The sequence below is a fragment of the Coregonus clupeaformis genome, chromosome 10, assembly GCF_020615455.1.
Source record: "Coregonus clupeaformis isolate EN_2021a chromosome 10, ASM2061545v1, whole genome shotgun sequence".
Taxonomy (NCBI): domain Eukaryota; kingdom Metazoa; phylum Chordata; class Actinopteri; order Salmoniformes; family Salmonidae; genus Coregonus; species Coregonus clupeaformis.
Window position 1 is genome coordinate 1,028,180 of NC_059201.1, and position 25,674 is coordinate 1,053,853.

The 25,674-nt window shown below is 49.2% G+C and overlaps 1 pseudogene; it reads right to left on the reverse strand.

Annotated features, from left to right (window-relative positions):
* Nucleotides 1–5,020: 5,020 nt before the first annotated feature.
* LOC121540878 overlaps nt 5,021–25,674 on the reverse strand; it is a 61,590-nt pseudogene continuing 40,936 nt past the window's right edge.

Genomic DNA, 25,674 nt, shown 5'->3' on the forward strand with positions numbered 1-25,674 from the left:
CCCAATTACTGACCAGGAGCTCTATAAGAAACTTCAGGCTCTCAAATTTAAAAAGACATGCGGACCTGATGGCATCCTAAATGAGATGCTCAAACTCACTAGTGCAAAATTTCAATTGGCTATATTAAAACTGTTTAATTTGATCCTGAGTGTAGGTTATTTCCCTGACATCTGGAATCAAGGACTCATAACCCCAATCTTTAAAAACGGAGACAAATTTGACCCTAACAATTACAGAGGCATTTGTGTGAACAGTAACCTGGGGAAGGTTTTCTGTAGTATTATAAATGTAAGAGTTCTAAACTTCCTTAATAAGCACAATGTCTTGAGTAAAAGCCAAATTGGATTTATACCAAAACATCGCACGACCGATCATATTTACACCCTACACACCCTGATAGATAAACATGTCCACCAAAATAATACCAAAATATACGCTTGCTTTATCGACTTCCAAAAAGCATTTGATTCTATTTGGCACACAGGACTGTTCTACAAAGTTATTGAAAGTGGTGTAGGGGGTAAAACATATGACATAATTAAATCAATGTATACTGGCAATACGTGCAGCATTAAAATTGGCAAGAAAAGAACAGAATTCTTTAACCAGGGGCGGGGCCTTCGTCAGGGTTGTAATCTGAGCCCAGCACTCTTCAATATTTACATCAACGAATTGGCCACTATTCTAGAAAAATCCTCAGCCCCTGGTGTTAGTCTCCATAATTCAGAGGTTAAATGCCTACTCTTCGCCGATGACCTATGCCTGCTGTCACCCACAGCACATGGCCTACAGCAGAGCCTGGACCTGCTAGAGCAGTACTGTCAGACCTGGGCCCTGGCAGTAAACCCCAAAAAGACTAAAATAATGATTTTCCAGAGAAGATCCAGATCTCAGGGAATTAGACCAAAGTTCTCAATTGGTACAAAATATATAGAGCACTGCACACACTACAATTACTTAGGTTTAAAAATAAGCTCAACTGGACACCTTAATGAAGCAGTGAATGAACTGAGAGAGAAAGCACGCAGGGCATTCTACGCAATTAAAAAGCAAATTCAAATTGAAATACCTATTAAAATTTGGCTAAAACTAATTGAATATGTCATTGAACCAATTGCACTTTATGGCAGCGAGGTGTGGGGCCCACTTGCAAAACAAGATTTCATCAAATGGGACAAACATCCCATTGAAACCCTGCACGCAGAGTTCTGTAAGATTCTCCTACATGTCCAGAGGAAAGCTACAAACAATGCATGCAGGGCAGAATTAGGCAAATATCCACTAATAATAAAAACTCAAAAAAGAGCAATTAAGTTTTGGAAACATCTAAAATACAGTGACCCCCTCTCATATCATTACCAAGCCCTGCAATACCAAGAGCTGAACAAAGAAAAGAGTCCCCTCATCCAGCTGGTCCTGGGGCTGAGTTCACAAACCTGTTCTACTAACACACTGAAGCCTCAGGACCAGAACATCCAATCAATCAGGATAAACCAAATTACAACACAGTCAAAACAAAACTATATTGCTTATTGGGAAACACAAGCACAAGCACAGAGCAAAATGCAGTACTATCTGGCCCTAAATCGACAGTACACCGTGGCTAAATATTTGACCATGGTTACTGATCAAAACTTTAGAAAAACCTTGACAAAGTACAGGCTCAGTGAGCACAGCCTTGCCATTGAGAAGGGTAGACACAGGAAAACCTGGCTCCCTGTAGAGGAAAGGCTGTGCAACCACTGCACAATAGCAGAACCTGAGACGGAGCTGCATTTCCTGACAAAATGTCAAAATATAAAACAATTAGAGAGTGTCATTTCCCCAAATTTGAAACTCTTATTCAAGGTTTCAAAGACCTCTCTGATGAGGATAGGCTACCCGTCCTGTTGGGGGGAGGACGCAGAGAGCTGTGGGTTGGCAGCGCACTACATTGCTGCCTGCCATAAGTTGAGGGACAGTGTCTGACAGACCAATCAACCTGCACATGTCCTTTACTGTATATTTATTGTTATTGTTGAATGTATGGTTATTTTGACCCTTGGTTATTGTTGTTACTGTTGTCCCGTTGACAATTTTGATTCTCTTTTACATTGTAAACAAGCTTTGGCAATATGTACATTGTTACGTCATGCCAATAAAGCAAATTGAATTGAATTGAATTGAATTTGAGAGAGAGAGAGAGAGAGAGAGAGAGAGAGAGAGAGAGAGAGAGAGAGAGAGAGAGAGAGACAGAGAGAGAGAGAGAGAGACAGAGAGACAGAGAGAGAGACAGAGAGAGAGAGACAGAGAGAGAGAGACAGAGAGAGAGAGAGGGGACAGACAGAAAGAGGTGCTACATGGTCTAGCTTGTAAACGGTCCAGAAACACGTTACTATGGATTTCCATCTAATAGTAAATAAAACAGTCACAAACAACAACAACAACAGTTTGTATGTTCAGGTGTGTCCTGCTGTCCATGTGTGGCTCCCTGCTGGGTTAGTCAGGTGGTGCGTGTTAATGATCTTGCAGGTAGATTACTGTTAATCCAATTGTGGCCAAATCTGTCCCATCCACACTGTTGATAGTTCGCTACAGACAGCTGATATGAACAGTGATTACAGAGTAATAATAGTAATAATAATAATATACAGATGATTATGACAGTGAGATAAAGACCTGCCCGTTAACTACAGGCCTGGAGTCAGATGTTAACTCCTGTCTCATCCCCTCACTGCCCCGTTAACTACAGGCCTGGAGTCAGATGTTAACTCCTGTCTCATCCCCTCACTGCCCCGTTAACTACAGGCCTGGAGTCAGATGTTAACTCCTGTCTCATCCCCCCTCACTGCCCTGTTAACTACAGGCCTGGAGTCAGATGTTAACTCCTGTCTCATACTAACACTGCCCCGTTAACTACAGGCCTGGAGTCAGATGTTAACTCCTGTCTCATACTAACACTGCCCCGTTAACTACAGGCCTGGAGTCAGATGTTAACTCCTGTCTCATCCCCCCTCACTGCCCGTTAACTACAGGCCTGGAGTCAGATGTTAACTCCTGTCTCATACTAACACTGCCCCGTTAACTACAGGCCTGGAGTCAGATGTTAACTCCTGTCTCATCCCCCCTCACTGCCCGTTAACTACAGGCCTGGAGTCAGATGTTAACTCCTGTCTCATACTAACACTGCTCGTTAACTACAGGCCTGGAGTCAGATGTTAACTCCTGTCTCATACTAACACTGCTCGTTAACTACAGGCCTGGAGTCAGATGTTAACTCCTGTCTCATCCCCCCTCACTGCCCCGTTAACTACAGGCCTGGAGTCAGATGTTAACTCCTGTCTCATCCCCCCTCACTGCCCGTTAACTACAGGCCTGGAGTCAGATGTTAACTCCTGTCTCATCCCCCCTCACTGCCCGTTAACTACAGGCCTGGAGTCAGATGTTAACTCCTGTCTCATCCCCTCACTGCCCCGTTAACTACAGGCCTGGAGTCAGATGTTAACTCCTGTCTCATACTAACACTGCCCGTTAACTACAGGCCTGGAGTCAGATGTTAACTCCTGTCTCATCCCCCCTCACTGCCCCGTTAACTACAGGCCTGGAGTCAGATGTTAACTCCTGTCTCATACTAACACTGCCCGTTAACTACAGGCCTGGAGTCAGATGTTAACTCCTGTCTCATCCCCCCTCACTGCCCCGTTAACTACAGGCCTGGAGTCAGATGTTAACTCCTGTCTCTAGTGGTGGAGGTTAGGGGTTGAGGCCAGGGAAATCTGATCCTAGATATACACAGGTTCTACCTTAACCTCCCGGTTTTCCTTTGAACCTCCTCTGGACTACATTACCCACAACACCCCACAGCCAGCCAACCCAAATGCCAGGAGAGGGGGTGCAGATATCACCGTGACACCATGGCTGGTCTTCAGCCAGAGATCTCTCTCTATATATATATGGCTGATCTAGGCGGGCTGCAGGCTGGGCAGTGGAACACTGTGTACATACTATTGACTAACCGATGTCACATCTGAACATGGTGTCGTTTGTCTCTGGCGTTTTGTCACAAAAATCGTCTTTGAAAATCCTTGACTTTTCTACTGTGAATGTCGTCATCTCCTGATTTTTGTACTACTTGACATTGTGTAATTGGGTACACAGAGTGACAAGTAATACTTTTGACCAGTAAGCGCACACTACCTAGGGAACAGGGTGCCATTTGGGAAGTAACTAGGTCTCTGTGTAGGGATCTACAGCCCCCCCCGTCTCCTGGCAACACAATAACTACACCCCCGTCTCCTGGCAACACAAGAACTACAGCCAGTTGTAGAATAACAGACATCCTTCAGTGTACGGAAACAAATCCCCTCGTGTCTTTCACTCCCAAATAAACACAGTCTCCTCTTCTCCTCTGGGATATAAGTTCATCCACCTGTTCATATATACGTTGACCTCAGGGTTAAAGTTCACATATACGTTGATCTGCAGGGGTGAAAATTCATACGTTGACCTGCAGGGGTGAAAATTCATACGTTGACCTGCAGGGGTGAAAATTCATACGTTGATCTGCAGGGGTGAAAATTCATATGTTGCTGTGTGTCAGGGTCAAAGGTCAGGGGCTAGGGTCCTAAGCAGTGACCTCACAAGTTGTGGCCGGTAACGGGTAACGGAGTGTGCTCCCGGGCAGTGCAGTGTCCGGTGTCTCTCTCTCCAGCTAAGGACTAACGGTGAAGCAACAGTCATAGCTAATTGAGCATGTGCAAAATCCCTGCTTAGTACACACACACACACACACACACACACACACACAGCTCACTGGGGTTCTACACGTTGAGTTAGTCTCTGATCATGGATTCACTCTATCATCAAAACAGTCAGAACACCCTGGAATACGAGACCTATCGGACACACACCTTATCTGGGCTGAGAGTGGAAGAGAAGGGAGTGTTGGAGAGAGAGGAGGGGGAGGAGAGGAGAGGAGGAGAGGGTGAGGAGAGGGGGAGGAGAGGGAGATGAGGAGGAGAGGGAGAGGAGAGGAGGAGAGGGAGAGGAGAGAAGTAGGGAGAGGGGTGAGGAGAGGAGAGAAGTATGGAGAGGGGTGTGGAGAGGAGGCTGGAGAGGATTCTGGGGGTGTTGTCTTGAAGGGGGTGGTCGTAGTTGAGGTGTTCCTCACAACAGGAAGGGGTTGGTGGTCCCGGGGGGCTGTGTGCCCGCTGTGGTGGGCAGGGCTGAGCTGAGGAGGGGCTGGGGCATAGACATAGAGGCTGGGATACTCCCGATCCCACCAACCCCGGGCACCACCCGACCCAGGGGGACCAGGGAGGAGAGGGGCAGAGGGTCTGCCGTAGAGGACACGCTGCTGAACCCTGCTACTCCCCCCAGACCCTGGCCTGGCATAGGGCTGACCCTCATCTGGTTCAGGGTAGGGGGGGTGGGCTGGCCCATCTGGAACGGGTTGGCCTGGGGGGCGGCTACAGGGGCTGCTCCTAAGGAGACACGGGAGAGACAAACAGAACAGAGAGAAGACATCAGCATTAGCAAACACCAGAGAGAGAGAGAGAACAGAGATTGTATTCAAACACCAGAGAGAGAGAGAGAGAACAGAGATTGTATTCAAACACCAGAGAGAGAGAGAGAGAACAGAGATTGTATTCAAACACCAGAGAGAGAGAGAGAGAACAGAGATTGTATTCAAACACCAGAGAGAGAGAGAGAACAGAGATTGCATTCAAACACCAGAGAGAGAGAGAGAGAACAGAGATTGTATTCAAACACCAGAGAGAGAGAGAGAGAACAGAGATTGTATTCAAACACCAGAGAGAGAGAGAACAGAGATTGCATTCAAACACCAGAGAGAGAGAGAACAGAGATTGCATTCAAACACCAGAGAGAGAGAACAGAGATTGTATTCAAACACCAGAGAGAGAGAGAGAACAGAGATTGTATTCAAACACCAGAGAGAGAGAGAGAACAGAGATTGTATTCAAACACCAGAGAGAGAGAGAGAGAGAGAGAGAGAGAGAGAGAGAGAGAGAGAGAACATAGATTGTATTCAAACACCAGAGAGAGAGAGAGAGAGAGAGAACATAGATTGTATTCAAACACCAGAGAGAGAGAGAGAGAACAGAGATTGTATTCAAACACCAGAGAGAGAGAGAGAGAGAGAGAGAGAGAGAGAACAGAGATTGTATTCAAACACCAGAGAGAGAGAGAGAGAGAGAGAGAGAGAGAGAGAGAGAGAACATAGATTGTATTCAAACACCAGAGAGAGAGAGAGAGAGAGAGAGAGAGAGAGAGAGAGAGAGAGAGAGAACAGAGATTGTATTCAAACACCAGAGAGAGAGAGAGAGAGAGAGAGAGAGAGAGAGAACATAGATTGTATTCAAACACCAGAGAGAGAGAGAGAGAGAACATAGATTGTATTCAAACACCAGAGAGAGAGAGAGAGAACAGAGATTGTATTCAAACACCAGAGAGAGAGAGAGAGAGAGAGAGAGAGAGAGAGAGAGAGAGAGAGAGAGAGAGAGAGAGAGAGAGAGAGAGAACAGAGATTGTATTCAAAAAACAGAGAGAGAGAGAGAGAGAGAGAGAGAGAGAGAGAGAGAGAACATAGATTGTATTCAAACAACAGAGAGAGAGAGAGAGAGAGAGAGAGAGAGAGAGAGAGAGAGAACATAGATTTTATTCAAACACCAGAGAGAGAGAGAGAGAGAACATAGATTGTATTCAAACACCAGAGAGAGAGAGAGAGAGAACAGAGATTGTATTCAAACACCAGAGAGAGAGAGAGAGAGAGAGAGAGAGAGAGAGAGAGAACAGAGATTGTATTCAAACACCAGAGAGAGAGAGAGAGAGAGAGAGAGAGAGAGAGAGAGAGAGAGAGAGAGAGAGAGAGAGAGAGAGAGAGAGAGAGAGAGAGAGAGAGAGAGAGAGAGAGAGAGAGAGAGAGAGAGGAGAACAGAGATTGTATTCAAACTCAACAAGTTTCAACACCTGTCTCTGTACTGTGTGTGTCCGCCGCAGGGTTTCCCAAACTCGGTCCTGGGACCCCAAGGGTTTTTGCCCGAGCACTACACAGTTGATTCAAATAACCAACATCTTCATCAAGCTTTGATTATTTGAATCCACTGTGTTAGGGCAAAAACCAAAAAAGGTGCACCCCTTGGGGGTGGCCCCAGGACCGAGTTTGGGAAACGCTGGCGTACCGTCTGTCCTGTACTGTGTGTGCATCCTGTCTGTACCTGCAGCAGGTCTGTCCTGTACCGTGTGTGTGCATCCTGTCTGTACCTGCAGCAGGTCTGTCCTGTACCGTGTGTGCATCCTGTCTGTACCTGCAGCAGGTCTGTCCTGTACCGTGTGTGCATCCTGTCTGTACCTGCAGCAGGTCTGTCCTGTACCGTGTGTGCATCCTGTCTGTACCTGCAGCAGGTCTGTCCTGTACCGTGTGTGTGCATCCTGTCTGTACCTGCAGCAGGTCTGTCCTGTACCGTGTGTGCATCCTGTCTGTACCTGCAGCAGGTCTGTCCTGTACCGTGTGTGCATCCTGTCTGTACCTGCAGCAGGTCTGTCCTGTACCGTGTGTGCATCCTGTCTGTACCTGCAGCAGGTCTGTCCTGTACCGTGTGTGCATCCTGTCTGTACCTGCAGCAGGTCTGTCCTGTACCGTGTGTGCATCCTGTCTGTACCTGCAGCAGGTCTGTCCTGTACCGTGTGTGCATCCTGTCTGTACCTGCAGCAGGTCTGTCCTGTACCGGGTCTGTCCTGTACCGTGTGTGCATCCGGTCTGTACCTGCAGCAGGTCTGTCCTGTACCGTGTGTGCATCCTGTCTGTACCTGCAGCAGGTCTGTCCTGTACTGTGTGTGCATCCTGTCTGTACCTGCAGCAGGTCTGTCCTGTACCGTGTGTGCATCCTGTCTGTACCTGCGGCAGGTCTGTCCTGTACCGTGTGTGCATCCTGTCTGTACCTGCGGCAGGTCTGTCCTGTACCGTGTGTGCATCCTGTCTGTACCTGCGGCAGGTCTGTCCTGTACCGTGTGTGCATCCTGTCTGTACCTGCGGCAGGTCTGTCCTGTACCGTGTGTGCATCCTGTCTGTACCTGCGGCAGGTCTGTCCTGTACCGTGTGTGTTTATCCTGTCTGTACCTGCAGCAGGTCTGTCCTGTACCGTGTGTGCATCCTGTCTGTACCTGCAGCAGGTCTGTCCTGTACCGTGTGTGCATCCTGTCTGTACCTGCAGCAGGTCTGTCCTGTACCGTGTGTGCATCCTGTCTGAACCTGCAGCAGGTCTGTCCTGTACCGTGTGTGCATCCTGTCTGTACCTGCAGCAGGTCTGTCCTGTACCGTGTGTGCATCCTGTCTGTACCTGCGGCAGGTCTGTCCTGTACCGTGTGTGCATCCTGTCTGTACCTGCAGCAGGTCTGTCCTGTACCGTGTGTGCATCCTGTCTGTACCTGCAGCAGGTCTGTCCTGTACCGTGTGTGCATCCTGTCTGAACCTGCAGCAGGTCTGTCCTGTACCGTGTGTGCATCCTGTCTGTACCTGCAGCAGGTCTGTCCTGTACCGTGTGTGCATCCTGTCTGTACCTGCAGCAGGTCTGTCCTGTACCGTGTGTGCATCCTGTCTGTACCTGCAGCAGGTCTGTCCTGTACCGTGTGTGTGCATCCTGTCTGTACCTGCAGCAGGTCTGTCCTGTACCGTGTGTGCATCCTGTCTGTACCTGCAGCAGGTCTGTCCTGTACCGTGTGTGCATCCTGTCTGTACCTGCAGCAGGTCTGTCCTGTACCGTGTGTGCATCCTGTCTGAACCTGCGGCAGGTCTGTCCTGTACCGTGTGTGCATCCTGTCTGTACCTGCGGCAGGTCTGTCCTGTACCGTGTGTGCATCCTGTCTGTACCTGCAGCAGGTCTGTCCTGTACCGTGTGTGTGCATCCTGTCTGTACCTGCAGCAGGTCTGTCCTGTACCGTGTGTGCATCCTGTCTGTACCTGCAGCAGGTCTGTCCTGTACCGTGTGTGCATCCTGTCTGTACCTGCAGCAGGTCTGTCCTGTACCGTGTGTGCATCCTGTCTGTACCTGCAGCAGGTCTGTCCTGTACCGTGTGTGCATCCTGTCTGTACCTGCAGCAGGTCTGTCCTGTACCGGTGTGCATCCTGTCTGTACCTGCAGCAGGTCTGTCCTGCACCGGGTCTGTCCTGTACCGTGTGTGCATCCGGTCTGTACCTGCAGCAGGTCTGTCCTGTACCGTGTGTGCATCCTGTCTGTACCTGCAGCAGGTCTGTCCTGTACTGTGTGTGCATCCTGTCTGTACCTGCAGCAGGTCTGTCCTGTACCGTGTGTGCATCCTGTCTGTACCTGCAGCAGGTCTGTCCTGTACCGTGTGTGCATCCTGTCTGTACCTGCAGCAGGTCTGTCCTGTACCGTGTGTGCATCCTGTCTGTACCTGCAGCAGGTCTGTCCTGTACCGTGTGTGCATCCTGTCTGTACCTGCGGCAGGTCTGTCCTGTACCGTGTGTGCATCCTGTCTGTACCTGCGGCAGGTCTGTCCTGTACCGTGTGTGTTTATCCTGTCTGTACCTGCAGCAGGTCTGTCCTGTACCGTGTGTGCATCCTGTCTGTACCTGCAGCAGGTCTGTCCTGTACCGTGTGTGCATCCTGTCTGTACCTGCAGCAGGTCTGTCCTGTACCGTGTGTGCATCCTGTCTGAACCTGCAGCAGGTCTGTCCTGTACCGTGTGTGCATCCTGTCTGTACCTGCAGCAGGTCTGTCCTGTACCGTGTGTGCATCCTGTCTGTACCTGCGGCAGGTCTGTCCTGTACCGTGTGTGCATCCTGTCTGTACCTGCAGCAGGTCTGTCCTGTACCGTGTGTGCATCCTGTCTGTACCTGCAGCAGGTCTGTCCTGTACCGTGTGTGCATCCTGTCTGAACCTGCAGCAGGTCTGTCCTGTACCGTGTGTGCATCCTGTCTGTACCTGCAGCAGGTCTGTCCTGTACCGTGTGTGCATCCTGTCTGTACCTGCAGCAGGTCTGTCCTGTACCGTGTGTGCATCCTGTCTGTACCTGCAGCAGGTCTGTCCTGTACCGTGTGTGTGCATCCTGTCTGTACCTGCAGCAGGTCTGTCCTGTACCGTGTGTGCATCCTGTCTGTACCTGCAGCAGGTCTGTCCTGTACCGTGTGTGCATCCTGTCTGTACCTGCAGCAGGTCTGTCCTGTACCGTGTGTGCATCCTGTCTGAACCTGCAGCAGGTCTGTCCTATACCGTGTGTGCATCCTGTCTGTACCTGCGGCAGGTCTGTCCTGTACCGTGTGTGCATCCTGTCTGTACCTGCAGCAGGTCTGTCCTGTACCGTGTGTGCATCCTGTCTGTACCTGCAGCAGGTCTGTCCTGTACCGTGTGTGTGCATCCTGTCTGTACCTGCAGCAGGTCTGTCCTGTACCGTGTGTGCATCCTGTCTGTACCTGCAGCAGGTCTGTCCTGTACCGTGTGTGCATCCTGTCTGTACCTGCAGCAGGTCTGTCCTGTACCGTGTGTGTGCATCCTGTCTGTACCTGCAGCAGGTCTGTCCTGTACCGTGTGTGTGCATCCTGTCTGTACCTGCAGCAGGTCTGTCCTGTACCGTGTGTGCATCCTGTCTGTACCTGCAGCAGGTCTGTCCTGTACTGTGTGTTTATCCTGTCTGTACCTGCAGCAGGTCTGTCCTGTACCGTGTGTGCATCCTGTCTGTACCTGCAGCAGGTCTGTCCTGTACCGTGTGTGCATCCTGTCTGTACCTGCGGCAGCGAGGAAGGGGTTGACAATAGGAGCAGGCTGGGGAGGCTTGGTGACCAGTGAGTCCAGGTTGACCAGTGCTGCATTAGGACCCAGGAAGGACTCTGGGGTCTTCCTGCTGGAGCCGCTGGGGAGAGGATCAAACAGGTCCCCAGTACCACTAGTCAGGGAGGAGAGACCCCGACCGTCACCTGGAGGATTACAGAGAGAGAGAGACCGGTTACCACTAGTCAGGGAGGAGAGACCCCGACCGTCACCTGGAGGATTACAGAGAGAGAGACAGGTTACCTCTAGCTGACTCCACGGTTAAGGAGGATTACAGAGAGAGAGACAGGTTACCTCTAGCTGACTCCACGGTTAAGGAGGATTACAGAGAGAGAGAGAGACAGGTTACCTCTAGCTGACTCCACGGTTAAGGAGGATTACAGAGAGAGAGACAGGTTACCACTAGCTGACTCCACGGTTAAGGAGGATTACAGAGAGAGAGACAGGTTACCTCTAGCTGACTCCACGGTTAAGGAGGATTACAGAGAGAGAGACAGGTTACCTCTAGCTGACTCCACGGTTAAGGAGGATTACAGAGAGAGAGACAGGTTACCTCTAGCTGACTCCACGGTTAAGGGGGATTACAGAGAGAGAGACAGGTTACCTCTAGCTGACTCCACGGTTAAGGAGGATTACAGAGAGAGAGACAGGTTACCACTAGCTGACTCCACGGTTAAGGAGGATTACAGAGAGAGAGAGACAGGTTACCTCTAGCTGACTCCACGGTTAAGGGGGATTACAGAGAGAGAGACAGGTTACCACTAGCTGACTCCACGGTTAAGGGGGATTACAGAGAGAGAGAGAGAGGTTACCACTAGCTGACTCCACGGTTAAGGAGGATTACAGAGAGAGAGAGACAGGTTACATCTAGCTGACTCCACGGTTAAGGAGGATTACAGAGAGAGAGACAGATTACCACTAGCTGACTCCACGGTTAAGGAGGATTACAGAGAGAGAGACAGGTTACCTCTAGCTGACTCCACGGTTAAGGAGGATTACAGAGAGAGAGACAGATTACCTCTAGCTGACTCCACGGTTAAGGGGGATTACAGAGAGAGAGACAGGTTACCACTAGCTGACTCCACGGTTAAGGAGGATTACAGAGAGAGAGACAGGTTACCACTAGCTGACTCCACGGTTAAGGAGGATTACAGAGAGAGAGACAGATTACCTCTAGCTGACTCCACGGTTAAGGAGGATTACAGAGAGAGAGACAGGTTACCACTAGCTGACTCCACGGTTAAGGAGGATTACAGAGAGAGAGACAGGTTACCACTAGCTGACTCCACGGTTAAGGAGGATTACAGAGAGAGAGACAGATTACCTCTAGCTGACTCCACGGTTAAGGAGGATTACAGAGAGAGAGAGACAGGTTACCTCTAGCTGACTCCACGGTTAAGGAGGATTACAGAGAGAGAGACAGGTTACCACTAGCTGACTCCACGGTTAAGGAGGATTACAGAGAGAGAGACAGGTTACCACTAGCTGACTCCACGGTTAAGGAGGATTACAGAGAGAGAGACAGGTTACCACTAGCTGACTCCACGGTTAAGGGGGATTACAGAGAGAGAGACAGATTACCTCTAGCTGACTCCACGGTTAAGGGAGGATTACAGAGAGAGAGACAGGTTACCTCTAGCTGACTCCACGGTTAAGGAGGATTACAGAGAGAGAGACAGGTTACCACTAGCTGACTCCACGGTTAAGGAAGATTACAGAGAGAGACAGGTTACCACTAGCTGACTCCACGGTTAAGGAGGATTACAGAGAGAGAGACAGGTTACCTCTAGCTGACTCCACAGTTAAGGAGGATTACAGAGAGAGACACTGGTTACCACTAGCTGACTCCACGGTTAAGGGGGATTACAGAGAGAGAGATTACCTCTAGCTGACTCCACGGTTAAGGAGGATTACAGAGAGACAGGTTACCACTAGCTGACTCCACGGTTAAGGAGGATTACAGAGAGAGAGACAGGTTACCTCTAGCTGACTCCACGGTTAAGGAGGATTACAGAGAGAGAGACAGGTTACCTCTAGCTGACTCCACGGTTAAGGGGGATTACAGAGAGAGAGACAGGTTACCACTAGCTGACTCCACGGTTAAGGAGGATTACAGAGAGAGAGACAGGTAACCTCTAGCTGACTCCACGGTTAAGGAGGATTACAGAGAGAGAGACAGGTTACCTCTAGCTGACTCCACGGTTAAGGAGGATTACAGAGAGAGAGACAGATTACCACTAGCTGACTCCACGGTTAAGGAGGATTACGAGAGAGAGACAGGTTACCACTAGCTGACTCCACGGTTAAGGAGGATTACAGAGCGAGAGACAGGTTACCTCTAGCTGACTCCACGGTTAAGGAGGATTACAGAGAGAGAGACAGATTACCTCTAGCTGACTCACGGTTAAGGAGGATTACAGAGAGAGAGACAGGTTACCACCAGCTGACTCCACGGTTAAGGAGGATTACAGAGAGAGAGACAGGTTACCTCTAGCTGACTCCACGGTTAAGGGGGATTACAGAGAGAGAGACAGGTTACCACTAGCTGACTCCACGGTTAAGGAGGATTACAGAGAGAGAGACGGGGTTACCTCTAGCTGACTCCACGGTTAAGGAGGATTACAGAGAGAGAGACAGGTTACCTCTAGCTGACTCCACGGTTAAGGAGGATTACAGAGAGAGAGACAGATTACCACTAGCTGACTCCACGGTTAAGGAGGATTACAGAGAGAGAGACAGGTTACCTCTAGCTGACTCCACGGTTAAGGAGGATTACAGAGAGAGAGACAGATTACCTCTAGCTGACTCAACGGTTAAGGGGGATTACAGAGAGAGAGACAGGTTACCACTAGCTGACTCCACGGTTAAGGGGGATTACAGAGAGAGAGACAGATTACCTCTAGCTGACTCCACGGTTAAGGAGGATTACAGAGAGAGACAGGTTACCTCTAGCTGACTCCACGGTTAAGGAGGATTACAGAGAGAGAGACAGATTACCTCTAGCTGACTCCACGGTTAAGGAGGATTACAGAGAGAGAGAGACAGGTTACATCTAGCTGACGCCACGGTTAAGGAGGATTACAGAGAGAGAGACAGATTACTTCTAGCTGACTCCACGGTTAAGGAGGATTACAGAGAGAGAGAGACAGGTTACCTCTAGCTGACTCCACGGTTAAGGAGGATTACAGAGAGAGAGAGACAGGTTACATCTAGCTGACTCCACGGTTAAGGAGGATTACAGAGAGAGAGACAGATTACTTCTAGCTGACTCCACGGTTAAGGGGGATTACAGAGAGAGAGATTACCTCTAGCTGACTCCACGGTTAAGGAGGATTACAGAGAGACAGGTTACCACTAGCTGACTCCACGGTTAAGGAGGATTACAGAGAGAGAGACAGGTTACCTCTAGCTGACTCCCACGGTTAAGGAGGATTACAGAGAGAGAGACAGATTACCTCTAGCTGACTCCACGGTTAAGGGGGATTACAGAGAGAGAGACAGGTTACCACTAGCTGACTCCACGGTTAAGGAGGATTACAGAGAGAGAGACAGGTTACCTCTAGCTGACTCCACGGTTAAGGGGGATTACAGAGAGAGAGAGAGGTTACCACTAGCTGACTCCACGGTTAAGGAGGATTACAGAGAGAGAGACAGATTACCTCTAGCTGACTCCACGGTTAAGGAGGATTACAGAGAGAGAGACAGGTTACCACTAGCTGACTCCACGGTTAAGGAGGATTACAGAGAGAGAGAGACAGGTTACCACTAGCTGACTCCACGGTTAAGGAGGATTACAGAGAGAGAGACAGATTACCTCTAGCTGACTCCACGGTTAAGGAGGATTACAGAGAGAGAGAGACAGGTTACCTCTAGCTGACTCCACGGTTAAGGAGGATTACAGAGAGAGAGACAGGTTACCACTAGCTGACTCCACGGTTAAGGAGGATTACAGAGAGAGAGACAGGTTACCACTAGCTGACTCCACGGTTAAGGGGGATTACAGAGAGAGAGACAGATTACCTCTAGCTGACTCCACGGTTAAGGAGGATTACAGAGAGAGAGACAGGTTACCTCTAGCTGACTCCACGGTTAAGGAGGATTACAGAGAGAGAGACAGGTTACCACTAGCTGACTCCACGGTTAAGGAAGATTACAGAGAGAGAGACAGGTTACCACTAGCTGACTCCACGGTTAAGGAGGATTACAGAGAGAGAGACAGGTTACCTCTAGCTGACTCCACAGTTAAGGAGGATTACAGAGAGAGAAACTGGTTACCACTAGCTGACTCCACGGTTAAGGGGGATTACAGAGAGAGAGATTACCTCTAGCTGACTCCACGGTTAAGGAGGATTACAGAGAGACAGGTTACCACTAGCTGACTCCACGGTTAAGGAGGATTACAGAGAGAGAGACAGGTTACCTCTAGCTGACTCCACGGTTAAGGAGGATTACAGAGAGAGAGACAGGTTACCTCTAGCTGACTCCACGGTTAAGGGGGATTACAGAGAGAGAGACAGGTTACCACTAGCTGACTCCACGGTTAAGGAGGATTACAGAGAGAGAGACAGGTTACCTCTAGCTGACTCCACGGTTAAGGAGGATTACAGAGAGAGAGACAGGTTACCTCTAGCTGACTCCACGGTTAAGGAGGATTACAGAGAGAGAGACAGATTACCACTAGCTGACTCCACGGTTAAGGAGGATTACAGAGAGAGAGACAGGTTACCTCTAGCTGACTCCACGGTTAAGGGGGATTACAGAGAGAGAGACAGGTTACCACTAGCTGACTCCACGGTTAAGGAGGATTACAGAGCGAGAGACAGGTTACCTCTAGCTGACTCCACGGTTAAGGAGGATTACAGAGAGAGAGACAGATTACCTCTAGCTGACTCCACGGTTAAGGAGGATTACAGAGAGAGAGACAGGTTACCACTAGCTGACTCCACGGTTAAGGAGGATTACAGAGAGAGAGACAGGTTACCTCTAGCTGACTCCACGGTTAAGGGGGGATTACAGAGAGAGAGACAGGTTACCACTAGCTGACTCCACGGTTAAGGAGGATTACAGAGAGAGAGACAGGTTACCTCTAGCTGACTCCACGGTTAAGGAGGATTACAGAGAGAGAGACAGGTTACCTCTAGCTGACTCCACGGTTAAGGAGGATTACAGAGAGAGAGACAGATTACCACTAGCTGACTCCACGGTTAAGGAGGATTACAGAGAGAGAGACAGGTTACCTCTAGCTGACTCCACGGTTAAGGAGGATTACAGAGAGAGAGACAGATTACCTCTAGCTGACTCCACGGTTAAGGGGGATTACAGAGAGAGAGACAGGTTACCACTAGCTGACTCCACGGTTAAGGGGGATTACAGAGAGAGAGACAGATTACCTCTAGCTGACTCCACGGTTAAGGAGGATTACAGAGAGAGAGACAGGTTACCTCTAGCTGACTCCACGGTTAAGGAGGATTACAGAGAGAGAGACAGATTACCTCTAGCTGACTCCACGGTTAAGGAGGATTACAGAGAGAGAGAGACAGGTTACATCTAGCTGACTCCACGGTTAAGGAGGATTACAGAGAGAGAGACAGATTACTTCTAGCTGACTCCACGGTTAAGGAGGATTACAGAGAGAGAGAGACAGGTTACCTCTAGCTGACTCCACGGTTAAGGAGGATTACAGAGAGAGAGAGACAGGTTACATCTAGCTGACTCCACGGTTAAGGAGGATTACAGAGAGAGAGACAGATTACTTCTAGCTGACTCCACGGTTAAGGGGGATTACAGAGAGAGAGATTACCTCTAGCTGACTCCACGGTTAAGGAGGATTACAGAGAGACAGGTTACCACTAGCTGACTCCACGGTTAAGGAGGATTACAGAGAGAGAGACAGATTACCTCTAGCTGACTCCACGGTTAAGGAGGATTACAGAGAGAGAGAGACAGGTTACATCTAGCTGACTCCACGGTTAAGGAGGATTACAGAGAGAGAGAGAGAGATTACCTCTAGCTGACTCCACGGTTAAGGAGGATTACAGAGAGAGAGACAGATTACCTCTAGCTGACTCCACGGTTAAGGAGGATTACAGAGAGAGAGACAGGTTACCACTAGCTGACTCCACGGTTAAGGAGGATTACAGAGAGAGAGACAGGTTACCTCTAGCTGACTCCACGGTTAAGGGGGATTACAGAGAGAGAGACAGGTTACCACTAGCTGACTCCACGGTTAAGGAGGATTACAGAGAGAGAGACAGGTTACCTCTAGCTGACTCCACGGTTAAGGAGGATTACAGAGAGAGAGACAGGTTACCTCTAGCTGACTCCCACGGTTAAGGAGGATTACAGAGAGAGAGACAGATTACCACTAGCTGACTCCACGGTTAAGGGAGGATTACAGAGAGAGAGACAGGTTACCTCTAGCTGACTCCACGGTTAAGGAGGATTACAGAGAGAGAGACAGATTACCTCTAGCTGACTCCACGGTTAAGGGGATTACAGAGAGAGAGACAGGTTACCACTAGCTGACTCCACGGTTAAGGGGGATTACAGAGAGAGAGACAGATTACCTCTAGCTGACTCCACGGTTAAGGAGGATTACAGAGAGAGAGACAGGTTACCTCTAGCTGACTCCACGGTTAAGGAGGATTACAGAGAGAGAGACAGATTACCTCTAGCTGACTCCACGGTTAAGGAGGATTACAGAGAGAGAGAGACAGGTTACATCTAGCTGACTCCACGGTTAAGGAGGATTACAGAGAGAGAGACAGATTACTTCTAGCTGACTCCACGGTTAAGGAGGATTACAGAGAGAGAGAGACAGGTTACCTCTAGCTGACTCCACGGTTAAGGAGGATTACAGAGAGAGAGAGACAGGTTACATCTAGCTGACTCCACGGTTAAGGAGGATTACAGAGAGAGAGACAGATTACTTCTAGCTGACTCCACGGTTAAGGGGGATTACAGAGAGAGAGATTACCTCTAGCTGACTCCACGGTTAAGGAGGATTACAGAGAGACAGGTTACCACTAGCTGACTCCACGGTTAAGGAGGATTACAGAGAGAGAGACAGATTACCTCTAGCTGACTCCACGGTTAAGGAGGATTACAGAGAGAGAGAGACAGGTTACATCTAGCTGACTCCACGGTTAAGGAGGATTACAGAGAGAGAGAGAGAGATTACCTCTAGCTGACTCCACGGTTAAGGAGGATTACAGAGAGAGAGACAGGTTACCTCTAGCTGACTCCACAGTTAAGGAGGATTACAGAGAGAGAGACAGGTTACCACTAGCTGACTCCACGGTTAAGGGGGATTACAGAGAGAGAGATTACCTCTAGCTGACTCCACGGTTAAGGAGGATTACAGAGAGACAGGTTACCACTAGCTGACTCCACGGTTAAGGAGGATTACAGAGAGAGAGACAGGTTACCTCTAGCTGACTCCACGGTTAAGGAGGATTACAGAGAGAGAGACAGGTTACCACTAGCTGACTCCACGGTTAAGGTGGATTACAGAGAGAGAGACAGGTTACCTCTAGCTGACTGCACGGTTAAGGGAGGATTACAGAGAGAGAGACAGGTTACCACTAGCTGACTCCACGGTTAAGGGGAGGATTACAGAGAGAGAGACAGGTTACCTCTAGCTGACTGCACGGTTAAGGAGGATTACAGAGAGAGAGACAGGTTACCACTAGCTGACTCCACGGTTAAGGAGGATTACAGAGAGAGAGACAGGTTACCACTAGCTGACTCCACGGTTAAGGGGGATTACAGAGAGAGAGACAGATTACCTCTAGCTGACTCCACGGTTAAGGAGGATTACAGAGAGAGAGACAGATTACCTCTAGCTGACTCCACGGTTAAGGAGGATTACAGAGAGAGAGACAGGTTACCTCTAGCTGACTCCACGGTTAAGGAGGATTACAGAGAGAGAGACAGGTTACCTCTAGCTGACTCCACGGTTAAGGAGGATTACAGAGAGAGAGACAGATTACCACTAGCTGACTCCACGGTTAAGGAGGATTACAGAGAGAGAGACAGGTTACCTCTAGCTGACTCCACGGTTAAGGGGGATTACAGAGAGAGAGACAGGTTACCACTAGCTGACTCCACGGTTAAGGAGGATTACAGAGAGAGAGACAGGTTACCTCTAGATGACTCCACGGTTAAGGAGGATTACAGAGAGAGAGACAGATTACCTCTAGCTGACTCCACGGTTAAGGAGGATTACAGAGAGAGAGACAGGTTACCACTAGCTGACTCCACGGTTAAGGAGGATTACAGAGAGAGAGACAGGTTACCTCTAGCTGACTCCCGGTTAAGGGGGATTACAGAGAGAGAGACAGGTTACCACTAGCTGACTCCACGGTTAAGGAGGATTACAGAGAGAGAGACAGGTTACCTCTAGCTGACTCCACGGTTAAGGAGGATTACAGAGAGAGAGACAGGTTACCTCTAGCTGACTCCACGGTTAAGGAGGATTACAGAGAGAGAGAGACAGGTTACCTCTAGCTGACTCCACGGTTAAGGAGGATTACAGAGAGAGAGAGACAGGTTACATCTAGCTGACTCCACGGTTAAGGAGGATTACAGAGAGAGAGACAGATTACTTCTAGCTGACTCCACGGTTAAGGGGGATTACAGAGAGAGAGATTACCTCTAGCTGACTCCACGGTTAAGGAGGATTACAGAGAGACAGGTTACCACTAGCTGACTCCACGGTTAAGGAGGATTACAGAGAGAGAGACAGATTACCTCTAGCTGACTCCACGGTTAAGGAGGATTACAGAGAGAGAGAGACAGGTTACATCTAGCTGACTCCACGGTTAAGGAGGATTACAGAGAGAGAGAGAGAGATTACCTCTAGCTGACTCCACGGTTAAGGAGGATTACAGAGAGAGAGACAGGTTACCTCTAGCTGACTCCCACAGTTAAGGAGGATTACAGAGAGAGAGACAGGTTACCACTAGCTGACTCCACGGTTAAGGGGGATTACAGAGAGAGAGATTACCTCTAGCTGACTCCACGGTTAAGGAGGATTACAGAGAGACAGGTTACCACTAGCTGACTCCACGGTTAAGGAGGATTACAGAGAGAGAGAGACAGGTTACCTCTAGCTGACTCCACGGTTAAGGAGGATTACAGAGAGAGAGACAGGTTACCACTAGCTGACTCCACGGTTAAGGTGGATTACAGAGAGAGAGACAGGTTACCTCTAGCTGACTGCACGGTTAAGGAGGATTACAGAGAGAGAGACAGGTTACCACTAGCTGACTCCCACGGTTAAGGAGGATTACAGAGAGAGAGACAGGTTACCTCTAGCTGACTGCACGGTTAAGGAGGATTACAGAGAGAGAGACAGGTTACCACTAGCTGACTCCACGGTTAAGGAGGATTACAGAGAGAGAGACAGGTTACCACTAGCTGACTCCACGGTTAAGGGGGATTACAGAGAGAGAGACAGATTACCTCTAGCTGACTCCACGGTTAAGGAGGATTACAGAGAGAGAGACAGATTACCTCTAGCTGACTCCACGGTTAAGGAGGATTACAGAGAGAGAGACAGGTTACCTCTAGCTGACTCCACGGTTAAGGAGGATTACAGAGAGAGAGACAGGTTACCTCTAGCTGACTCCACGGTTAAGGAGGATTACAGAGAGAGAGACAGATTACCACTAGCTGACTCCACGGTTAAGGAGGATTACAGAGAGAGAGACAGGTTACCTCTAGCTGACTCCCACGGTTAAGGGGGGATTACAGAGAGAGAGACAGGTTACCACTAGCTGACTCCACGGTTAAGGAGGATTACAGAGAGAGAGACAGGTTACCTCTAGATGACTCCACGGTTAAGGAGGATTACAGAGAGAGAGACAGATTACCTCTAGCTGACTCCACGGTTAAGGAGGATTACAGAGAGAGAGACAGGTTACCACTAGCTGACTCCACGGTTAAGGAGGATTACAGAGAGAGAGACAGGTTACCTCTAGCTGACTCCCCGGTTAAGGGGGATTACAGAGAGAGAGACAGGTTACCACTAGCTGACTCCACGGTTAAGGAGGATTACAGAGAGAGAGACAGGTTACCTCTAGCTGACTCCACGGTTAAGGAGGATTACAGAGAGAGAGACAGGTTACCTCTAGCTGACTCCACGGTTAAGGAGGATTACAGAGAGAGAGACAGATTACCACTAGCTGACTCCACGGTTAAGGAGGATTACAGAGAGAGAGACAGGTTACCTCTAGCTGACTCCACGGTTAAGGAGGATTACAGAGAGAGACAGATTACCTCTAGCTGACTCCACGGTTAAGGGGGGATTACAGAGAGAGAGACAGGTTACCTCTAGCTGACTCCACGGTTAAGGAGGATTACAGAGAGAGAGACAGGTTACCTCTAGCTGACTCCACGGTTAAGGAGGATTACAGAGAGAGAGACAGGTTACCACTAGCTGACTCCACGGTTAAGGAGGATTACAGAGAGAGAGACAGGTTACCACTAGCTGACTCCACGGTTAAGGGGGATTACAGAGAGAGAGACAGATTACCTCTAGCTGACTCCACGGTTAAGGAGGATTACAGAGAGAGAGAGATTACCTCTAGCTGACTCCACGGTTAAGGGGGATTACAGAGAGAGAGACAGGTTACCACTAGCTGACTCCACGGTTAAGGTGGATTACAGAGAGAGAGACAGGTTACCTCTAGCTGACTCCACGGTTAAGGAGGATTACAGAGAGAGAGACAGATTACCTCTAGCTGACTCCACGGTTAAGGAGGATTACAGAGAGAGAGAGACAGGTTACATCTAGCTGACTCCACGGTTAAGGAGGATTACAGAGAGAGAGACAGATTACCTCTAGCTGACTCCACGGTTAAGGAGGATTACAGAGAGAGAGAGACAGGTTACCTCTAGCTGACTCCACGGTTAAGGAGGATTACAGAGAGAGAGAGACAGGTTACCTCTAGCTGACTCCACGGTTAAGGAGGATTACAGAGAGAGAGACAGGTTACCACTAGCTGACTCCACGGTTAAGGAGGATTACAGAGAGAGAGAGACAGGTTACCTCTAGCTGACTCCACGGTTAAGGAGGATTACAGAGAGAGAGAGAGAGACAGGTTACCTCTAGCTGACTCCACGGTTAAGGAGGATTACAGAGAGAGAGAGACAGGTTACCTCTAGCTGACTCCACGGTTAAGGAGGATTACAGAGAGAGAGACAGGTTACCACTAGCTGACTCCACGGTTAAGGAGGATTACAGAGAGAGAGACAGGTTACCTCTAGCTGACTCCACGGTTAAGGGGGATTACAGAGAGAGAGACAGGTTACCTCTAGCTGACTCCACGGTTAAGGAGGATTACAGAGAGAGAGACAGGTTACCTCTAGCTGACTCCACGGTTAAGGAGGATTACAGAGAGAGAGAGACAGGTTACCACTAGCTGACTCCACGGTTAAGGAGGATTACAGAGAGAGAGACAGATTACCTCTAGCTGACTCCACGGTTAAGGAGGATTACAGAGAGAGAGACAGGTTACCACTAGCTGACTCCACGGTTAAGGGGGATTACAGAGAGAGAGACAGATTACCTCTAGCTGGCTCCACGGTTAAGGGGGATTACAGAGAGAGAGACAGGTTACCACTAGCTGACTCCACGGTTAAGGAGGATTACAGAGAGAGAGACAGGTTACCACTAGCTGACTCCACGGTTAAGGAGGATTACAGAGAGAGAGACAGATTACCTCTAGCTGACTCCACGGTTAAGGAGGATTACAGAGAGAGAGACAGGTTACCACTAGCTGACTCCCACGGTTAAGGGGGATTACAGAGAGAGAGAGACAGGTTACCACTAGCTGACTCCCACGGTTAAGGGGATTACAGAGAGAGAGATTACCTCTAGCTGACTCCACGGTTAAGGAGGATTACAGAGAGACAGGTTACCACTAGCTGACTCCACGGTTAAGGAGGATTACAGAGAGAGAGACAGGTTACCTCTAGCTGACTCCACGGTTAAGGAGGATTACAGAGAGAGAGACAGGTTACCTCTAGCTGACTCCACGGTTAAGGGGGATTACGAGAGAGAGACAGGTTACCTCTAGCTGACTCCACGGTTAAGGAGGATTACAGAGAGAGAGACAGGTTACCTCTAGCTGACTCCACGGTTAAGGAGGATTACAGAGAGAGAGACAGGTTACCTCTAGCTGACTCCACGGTTAAGGAGGATTACAGAGAGAGAGACAGATTACCACTAGCTGACTCCACGGTTAAGGAGGATTACAGAGAGAGAGACAGGTTACCTCCAGCTGACTCCACGGTTAAGGGGGATTACAGAGAGAGAGACAGGTTACCACTAGCTGACTCCACGGTTAAGGAGGATTACAGAGCGAGAGACAGGTTACCTCTAGCTGACTCCACGGTTAAGGAGGATTACAGAGAGAGAGACAGATTACCTCTAGCTGACTCCACGGTTAAGGAGGATTACAGAGAGAGAGACAGGTTACCACTAGCTGACTCCACGGTTAAGGAGGATTACAGAGAGAGAGACAGGTTACCTCTAGCTGACTCCACGGTTAAGGGGGATTACAGAGAGAGAGACAGGTTACCACTAGCTGACTCCACGGTTAAGGAGGATTACAGAGAGAGAGACAGGTTACCTCTAGCTGACTCCACGGTTAAGGAGGATTACAGAGAGAGAGACAGGTTACCTCTAGCTGACTCCACGGTTAAGGAGGATTACAGAGAGAGAGACAGATTACCACTAGCTGACTCCACGGTTAAGGAGGATTACAGAGAGAGAGACAGGTTACCTCTAGCTGACTCCACGGTTAAGGAGGATTACAGAGAGAGAGACAGATTACCTCTAGCTGACTCCACGGTTAAGGGGGGATTACAGAGAGAGAGACAGGTTACCACTAGCTGACTCCACGGTTAAGGGGGATTACAGAGAGAGAGAGACAGATTACCTCTAGCTGACTCCACGGTTAAGGAGGATTACAGAGAGAGAGACAGGTTACCTCTAGCTGACTCCACGGTTAAGGAGGATTACAGAGAGAGAGACAGATTACCTCTAGCTGACTCCACGGTTAAGGAGGATTACAGAGAGAGAGAGACAGGTTACATCTAGCTGACTCCACGGTTAAGGAGGATTACAGAGAGAGAGACAGATTACTTCTAGCTGACTCCACGGTTAAGGAGGATTACAGAGAGAGAGAGACAGGTTACCTCTAGCTGACTCACGGTTAAGGAGGATTACAGAGAGAGAGAGACAGGTTACATCTAGCTGACTCCACGGTTAAGGAGGATTACAGAGAGAGAGACAGATTACTTCTAGCTGACTCCACGGTTAAGGGGGATTACAGAGAGAGAGATTACCTCTAGCTGACTCCACGGTTAAGGAGGATTACAGAGAGACAGGTTACCACTAGCTGACTCCACGGTTAAGGAGGATTACAGAGAGAGAGACAGATTACCTCTAGCTGACTCCACGGTTAAGGAGGATTACAGAGAGAGAGAGACAGGTTACATCTAGCTGACTCCACGGTTAAGGAGGATTACAGAGAGAGAGAGAGAGATTACCTCTAGCTGACTCCACGGTTAAGGAGGATTACAGAGAGAGAGACAGGTTACCTCTAGCTGACTCCACAGTTAAGGAGGATTACAGAGAGAGAGACAGGTTACCACTAGCTGACTCCACGGTTAAGGGGGATTACAGAGAGAGAGATTACCTCTAGCTGACTCCACGGTTAAGGAGGATTACAGAGAGACAGGTTACCACTAGCTGACTCCCACGGTTAAGGAGGATTACAGAGAGAGAGACAGGTTACCTCTAGCTGACTCCACGGTTAAGGAGGATTACAGAGAGAGAGACAGGTTACCACTAGCTGACTCCACGGTTAAGGTGGATTACAGAGAGAGAGACAGGTTACCTCTAGCTGACTGCACGGTTAAGGAGGATTACAGAGAGAGAGACAGGTTACCACTAGCTGACTCCACGGTTAAGGAGGATTACAGAGAGAGAGACAGGTTACCTCTAGCTGACTGCACGGTTAAGGAGGATTACAGAGAGAGAGACAGGTTACCACTAGCTGACTCCACGGTTAAGGAGGATTACAGAGAGAGAGACAGGTTACCACTAGCTGACTCCACGGTTAAGGGGGATTACAGAGAGAGAGAGACAGATTACCTCTAGCTGACTCCCACGGTTAAGGAGGATTACAGAGAGAGAGACAGATTACCTCTAGCTGACTCCACGGTTAAGGAGGATTACAGAGAGAGAGACAGGTTACCTCTAGCTGACTCCACGGTTAAGGAGGATTACAGAGAGAGAGACAGGTTACCTCTAGCTGACTCCACGGTTATGGAGGATTACAGAGAGAGAGACAGGTTACCTCTAGCTGACTCCACGGTTAAGGAGGATTACAGAGAGAGAGACAGATTACCACTAGCTGACTCCACGGTTAAGGAGGATTACAGAGAGAGAGACAGGTTACCTCTAGCTGACTCCACGGTTAAGGGGGATTACAGAGAGAGAGACAGGTTACCACTAGCTGACTCCACGGTTAAGGAGGATTACAGAGAGAGAGACAGGTTACCTCTAGATGACTCCACGGTTAAGGAGGATTACAGAGAGAGAGACAGATTACCTCTAGCTGACTCCACGGTTAAGGAGGATTACAGAGAGAGAGACAGGTTACCACTAGCTGACTCCACGGTTAAGGAGGATTACAGAGAGAGAGACAGGTTACCTCTAGCTGACTCCCGGTTAAGGGGGATTACAGAGAGAGAGACAGGTTACCACTAGCTGACTCCACGGTTAAGGAGGATTACAGAGAGAGAGACAGGTTACCTCTAGCTGACTCCACGGTTAAGGAGGATTACAGAGAGAGAGACAGGTTACCTCTA